At 40.4% G+C, this 6,104-nt stretch overlaps 1 long non-coding RNA gene across 2 annotated transcripts; it reads right to left on the minus strand.

The window, feature by feature from the left end:
• Nucleotides 1–1,182: 1,182 nt before the first annotated feature.
• Nucleotides 1,183–3,038, minus strand: LOC137428760 (uncharacterized). 2 transcript variants are annotated; one of them, XR_013621003.1, is made up of 3 exons: nucleotides 2,832–3,038; nucleotides 1,664–1,886; nucleotides 1,183–1,323 (listed from the first exon to the last, which is right to left on the minus strand). It is a non-coding gene; the product is annotated as an uncharacterized LOC137428760 (long non-coding RNA). The 2 variants fall into 2 exon arrangements; XR_013621002.1 differs by lacking the exon at nucleotides 2,832–3,038 and having other exon boundaries at nucleotides 1,664–1,997.
• Between the last annotated feature and the right edge of the window lie 3,066 nt (nucleotides 3,039–6,104).

Consider the following 6,104-nt stretch of genomic DNA (forward strand, 5'->3'; position numbering starts at 1 on the left):
AAAATTTCAGGTCAATTGGATGAAAATTGACGATTTTATGGGATGCTGACCTTTGACCTTCTGACAAAATATTAATTCGTCTTCTACATTTTATCATAATAAAGCATTGCTGAAAATGTTATGGCAAAAGCTAAAATCATTTTAAAAAGTCACGGCCCAGACACACACACACACACACAATTAAAAATAACTGAAAATCAAATGAAAATTTTCGTTCATTCATGTGCAGCAAGTGCGATGATGCACATTTTATTTTATTTATTTTTTCGGGATACAAGATCGAGGCTCGTGTTAGAGCTAACATTAATCACAAAAAAAACCGACACACAAAACATACATTATACAATAAAGGGAGCGGGAGACAAGATGGGGAGCGAGGGAAGAACACAAGTACAACAGTAGAGAACAGGTATTATTATGACTAGTGAGATACCCGTGCTATGCACGGGTGGGAGGCCAGAAGCAAACAGGCAATGCAGATACGGCGAATGCTAAAGCATGAAACCAATAAATTCCACATTCCTGTAGCACCTTCAGTCGCACATCAGACATGGACAGCAGGTTCGTGAAGGACTTCCATGAAAAACGTACCCGTTCCGTTCGCAAACAAAAACGGGTACGTTCACGTATAGAAACATCGATCGTGGTTCCGTGGCGAATCTGCATATGGCGATCCGCGAAGTTCACGTTCAGAAAGTAGAAACCATCACGGCATGTCGTCATTGACTTGAACTCGATATCTTTTTCCATTCCAAACAACATAACTCCAATCAAAAATTAATCACAAAATAAACTTTTAACAACATTATTAATGTTTCCTTCATTGTAAAATCTACCAAGTCGACAGTTAAAAGGATTTTGAGCCGATAGGTGTTAGGTAGAGTCCCTGTATATAGAGAGTTGTGTCAACTCAAATTTGGACGCCATTTTGTGTCTAAGTGTGTCAGATTAGATATACATGTACATTCGCGATATGGGGTGATATATTCTAAACCTGCTAAAAAAAAATTTACTACACATATTTAGTCTTATTATTACATACAGGTGATATTTGTTTTGTCAAAAACTCAGCTATTGCCGTGAAAAAGAGCTGTGTGGTGATATTAAAAGTGGTATGGCAATGCATATTACAAGCCAACACTGCATATAAGAGCTAACATTATAAGTAAGACAAACCAATGCTGTCGTTCTCTGAATTTTAATAACTTTTAGAAAGGAGTGTGGGTTTTTTATTTTTCTCCTCCAATCTCAGCAGCCGTTCTTCAATAGAATCACTAGTATCTTGGCCCTCTTGTGTATCAGTGTCCATAGGTTCACTCTCAGCTACAAAAGAGCACATATACAATTAATGGCCAACTGGAAAATTGGTATGTACAATTGCTCAGTATTCTGTAGATAAATGTTGTAATCGGGAAAGATAATTTTATACTTAACGTTAAATATAACACAATTTTTTTACAATTTAATTTTGCAAAATATTTAGAATAATGTAAAAAGAAAATGGCAACAGGAAGATAGTCATCATAATCTGAACGTACAATTATAGTTCAAAGAGCTATACAAATATAGACAAGCACATGCCTGTCATTTTGTAATCGTTTAAAATATGTCATTGATTGAACATGTCCTGCCATGATTTTGTAATAAATATAACAATTCTTACATTGAGATTCATTTGAGGAGTCAATACGTTCATGAGTGGAGTAGGTGTGGTCGGACAAGTTTGGTAGATGTAGTCTCTCAGTTCTGGACGGTCCACGCTTCTTGGGGGAGTTGCGCAGCTTCACGGGTTTCCGGTAGCTAAATATTGTTGGAACTGCAGAGCACTTCAACCTCTTTTTGTCATCAGCTCGCCCCCTCTCAAACTGATTCACATCGAAATGTTCCTGCAATCATACAATGAGTGTCCTTGATGTATTTATTTATTGAAATTTTTATTCTAACACAACACAGTTTAATTTTAATGAGCTGTCATGTACTAGTACTTCCACAACAGAAAATCACATGGACAATCTTCCGGAAGATGGCCAGACAAATCGCTAGCTCTATCGACCACATGTATATTGATATCAAACAGGGATAACAGCTTTTGAAAGTTGAGCCAGTTTTAAATGTGGGTACACAAATACACCTGTTTTACTGCATTAATCACCTAGAAATATTGTATGTTTTGGGAACGATAGCTGTCACCAGGTTAAATATATAGGGATTGTCCAATGTGCAAAATCTTCCATCACTACAATTTGGCCATAAATCCCGGGGTGGGAAATATTTGAGCAAATATGCCACAAGACGCATGAGCACTGTACAAAGCAAACAATAACTCGTCAAATTTTGGACGTATGGATGACTGCACAACCCGCAAAAAAATTGAGCAGGTCCCCCCCTAAAATTGCTTTTATGATTGCCGATTAGGCTAAAGATTTTAAACCAAAAAAATAACTTGCCTCGGAATAAGTTTTGAATGGACGGACAGACAACTGAAAACAAAACGGAACCATGGGTTTCCCACCCCTATAAAATCAAAATTAATTCCCTCTGAAAAAGTACAGTGACATTGCCTGCAGACTACCCAACCGCAGACCAGGCAATGTCACTGTACCGGGACTTTTCATCAATCAATGACAATATGCGGTCCGCTAGGACTACCCGAAAAAAATTGAGCAGGGTTCTTCCCACGGAAAAAATGCATTTTTGGTCAGCTCCTTGAAGATTATAAACAAACACAAATCACTTCCCTTTAAAAGGGTTTTCAACGGACAGACAACCAAAAAAAAACCGAGCAGATAGAATTGCTTTTGAACATCGATCATCAAGCGGCGTGGGCCTACCTGGCAGAGTCTCGAGGAGTCGATCGCTTTCCAGCTCTTTCGTCTGACTTTCGCTTCCCAAATTTGTCTTCTGACTTTATCACTTGGAAATCTATACATCTTATATTTCCCAGATTGGTTTGAACAACCAAAAGCAGAACAACCAGTCATTTTGTTTGGCAATAAACAACATTCCCGTACCAAGCTGACGTTCACGCACGGTGAAGTTAGACACAAAATGGCGCCACGAAATCACGTGACCAGAAATCTCGGGTCAGCGCATGGCGCAACTCTCTTTATACAGGGACTCTAGTGTTAGGGCTTTGGCAATATCGATGGAGACAGCGATCTGTTTGCTTATACACCGCCCAAATAGCTATGTGGAATTTTCTCATGTAGAGATTAAACCCACGTCGTTTGAACTTTGGCAGAGGTCATTATTTACTTTTAATGATATTTATATAGGAATCAAAAAGAAGAAAATTGGTTTTGGGTCGTCCTTTCCGCAAATCTTGTGGGATTGTGAGTTGGAGAGACGGCCGTGATGGTGGCGAGGGGGTTGGCATTCTCTCAAGCAGGGATTTAACCCATGTCCTTATAAAAGGTCTTTGTCCGAGGTCACCGAGTCCGATCGGTGCAGCCGATCGGTACAGCCGTTTGTTGGGCACCCGGGAAAATAACGTTATGCGGGAGTCCAAACCTGAAAATGCTGGAGGCCAAAGCTGAAATTGGAAATATATACCCTATTTTACTCCAGGAGATCCCAGGATTACCCACCCAAAATATCATTGTGATCGGTTCAGCCGTTTTTGCGGTACCTTCAAACGGACGGACAGACGGACGGACGGACGGACAGACAGACGGACGGATGGACAGACAGACGGACAGACAGACATTTGGTGAATTATCGTAAGATGAACAACAATGATGTATTTTTCTGCATCTAAAACGCCAGGAGTTATAGCTGGGGTGAGATTCAAACCCAGGTCAGACGGTTCAGAAGTGTGTACGCACACCTCTTAGCTATCCAGGCAGCCCCTGAATGAAAAATATCCTGCAATAACTACCATCCTGGAATGATGAACCAAGGCAATATGCTGACATGGCAATTATATTGAAAATCTGGCCTGGAATGAACCAAACATCTCACCTTAATTAAATTCCCTCTGTAATGAATGAATAAATAAAATGTATTAAATTTTCATGAGGTCTAATGGGTCTTATTGCCCATTTAGCTGGATATACAAAAGGAAAACTTGGGGAATAAAGGTTGCCCTAACATTAAGTGGGTCTTATTACCCTCAACCTAACAGAATGGTGGAATTGGTGGTCTCTTTGGGAACAATGATGGATTTTGCACAGGAATATTGTTTCTTATGAGGAGCTTCATAAATGTCACTTATAAGCTCGATTGTTACCTTTTTCAAGAACTTCCGTATAAAGGTGTGGGAGACGTGCCACTGTGAAAGATTTGATTTGAGATGGTAAAAAGTGTTCAATATGGCGCCATTTCGTTCACAACAGGAAATGGAGTTCTATATTCAGTCACCTACCTGCTGAAACTCTCCGCCACCGAAAGCGGATGGACGTCATGTTTTCACCCCTGTCTGTCTGTCTGTAAACAAGAGACATCTGAAAGTTGTGGACGGATTTGGACGAAATTTGGTGGAGAGATTGAGTATGTGACAAGGACGAAATGATTAGATTTTGGTTCAGGTATGCAGGATGCAGATCCGGCCTATCAGTGGGCTACAAAGCATGAACTGTTCGGCCTAGCCGAGGTATGCTCTCTTCAGAGTGCCGTCCTCGTTCTCAATTCTTCAATAACGACGAAGTTATAAACTAGTACTGTACAAGTATTCCCCATTGGGCATTATTACAATACCAGTAAAAAGCCCATCGAAAACGACCGGTTGGAACAGTTTAGTTTAATCGGTGGTGCAGCCTCGTGAGCATGCCAACGTCTGAGGTCTCGGCCTCGTGTCAAGTGTGCTTGTATCTTTTTTATTGAATAAACATCCTGTGCACGTAAATTAACACTCGGTTTACTCTCCGCATGTTGCACATCATGTGCAGCGAATTTCACCTCCCTGCATCTTGTATTTATTTTTATTTTAAAAAAAAACAACTCATGTGCACCGCCCTTGAGGCTCGTTTTGCAAGCCACCGTCTACAATTCCAATAGAAGAGACATAATTACTCTCTTATGTAAAATGATTTTCAAGTTTTTTTTATCCTCAAAAATAGACCGTAGTGAACACACATTTGTGTTAAAAGATTGACCTTTAAAACCTACCCTAATGAAGGGGGACAGACATTTGTACAAACACACAAACTGACATTGCGTTGTATATGGTAGATTCCCATTGGACACGATATACCCATTGGGGATGGGAGTGGGGTATTGAGGGTGGTTAAAAAAGTTTCCACTAAATAAATGTGAATGGTCCTCATTTGTTTAAAAACACCTTTGGATGAATGTGCATTCACCATGAGCATCAAGGTTTTATTTGGTGCAGTCGAATATGTCACAATCCACTTCAGACAAGCCTTTGTTATAATGGCTTGCATGATAATGCATTACATTGTACTTAAAGTATTCGGAGACTTTTTCCTTACCTTGGCATATTTTGTGGAATTTTTCAATACACCCCCCCCCTTCCCCCCCCCCACCCCCCCACTCACCCATCCCACCCACAAGAGCGTCTTTCCCTCCATTATATCTCCTTCAACATGTTTTCCTTTCTTCCCCCATTAATCATGCACTTCACTTAATATCCATTTTATCATGCTCCCTTCTTCTTTTCCTTTTCTCAATTAAATTTCCTCAATTTAGCATCCCCCGCCACACCCAACCTCCTCATGTAAGTAATAAAAACACGGTCCCAAGAATCCACTTACAAACACAAACATTGAGATTATGTCTCCATTCCATAACTCAAATTCACAGAGCAAAATGCAAAACGTCAGTGGAGCCGGTGCTAATGAGTGGACAGATACCCTGCAATTTTTCAAACTGTGATGCACAATCATTGCAGATGGGACACTTGGGTTTACGTATCCATTGCAGTGTCCTCTGAGAAAAATTACCTACTGCTGCACTATTACGGGTATACTAGGGTGGGGGAGCTAACCCAGAATACATTATTCAATTGTAAACACACAACCAGCTACAGTGCCTAGCTCCTAAAATGCATGCATGCAGATGTGTATATATGCGTGTGCGTGCTCACACACGCACACACACACACACACACACGCACACACACACACACACACACAGACACACACACA

Source organism: Myxine glutinosa, chromosome 12, assembly GCF_964187855.1.
Source record: "Myxine glutinosa chromosome 12, kmMyxGlut1.1, whole genome shotgun sequence".
In the NCBI taxonomy this organism is placed as follows: Eukaryota; Metazoa; Chordata; class Myxini; order Myxiniformes; family Myxinidae; genus Myxine; species Myxine glutinosa.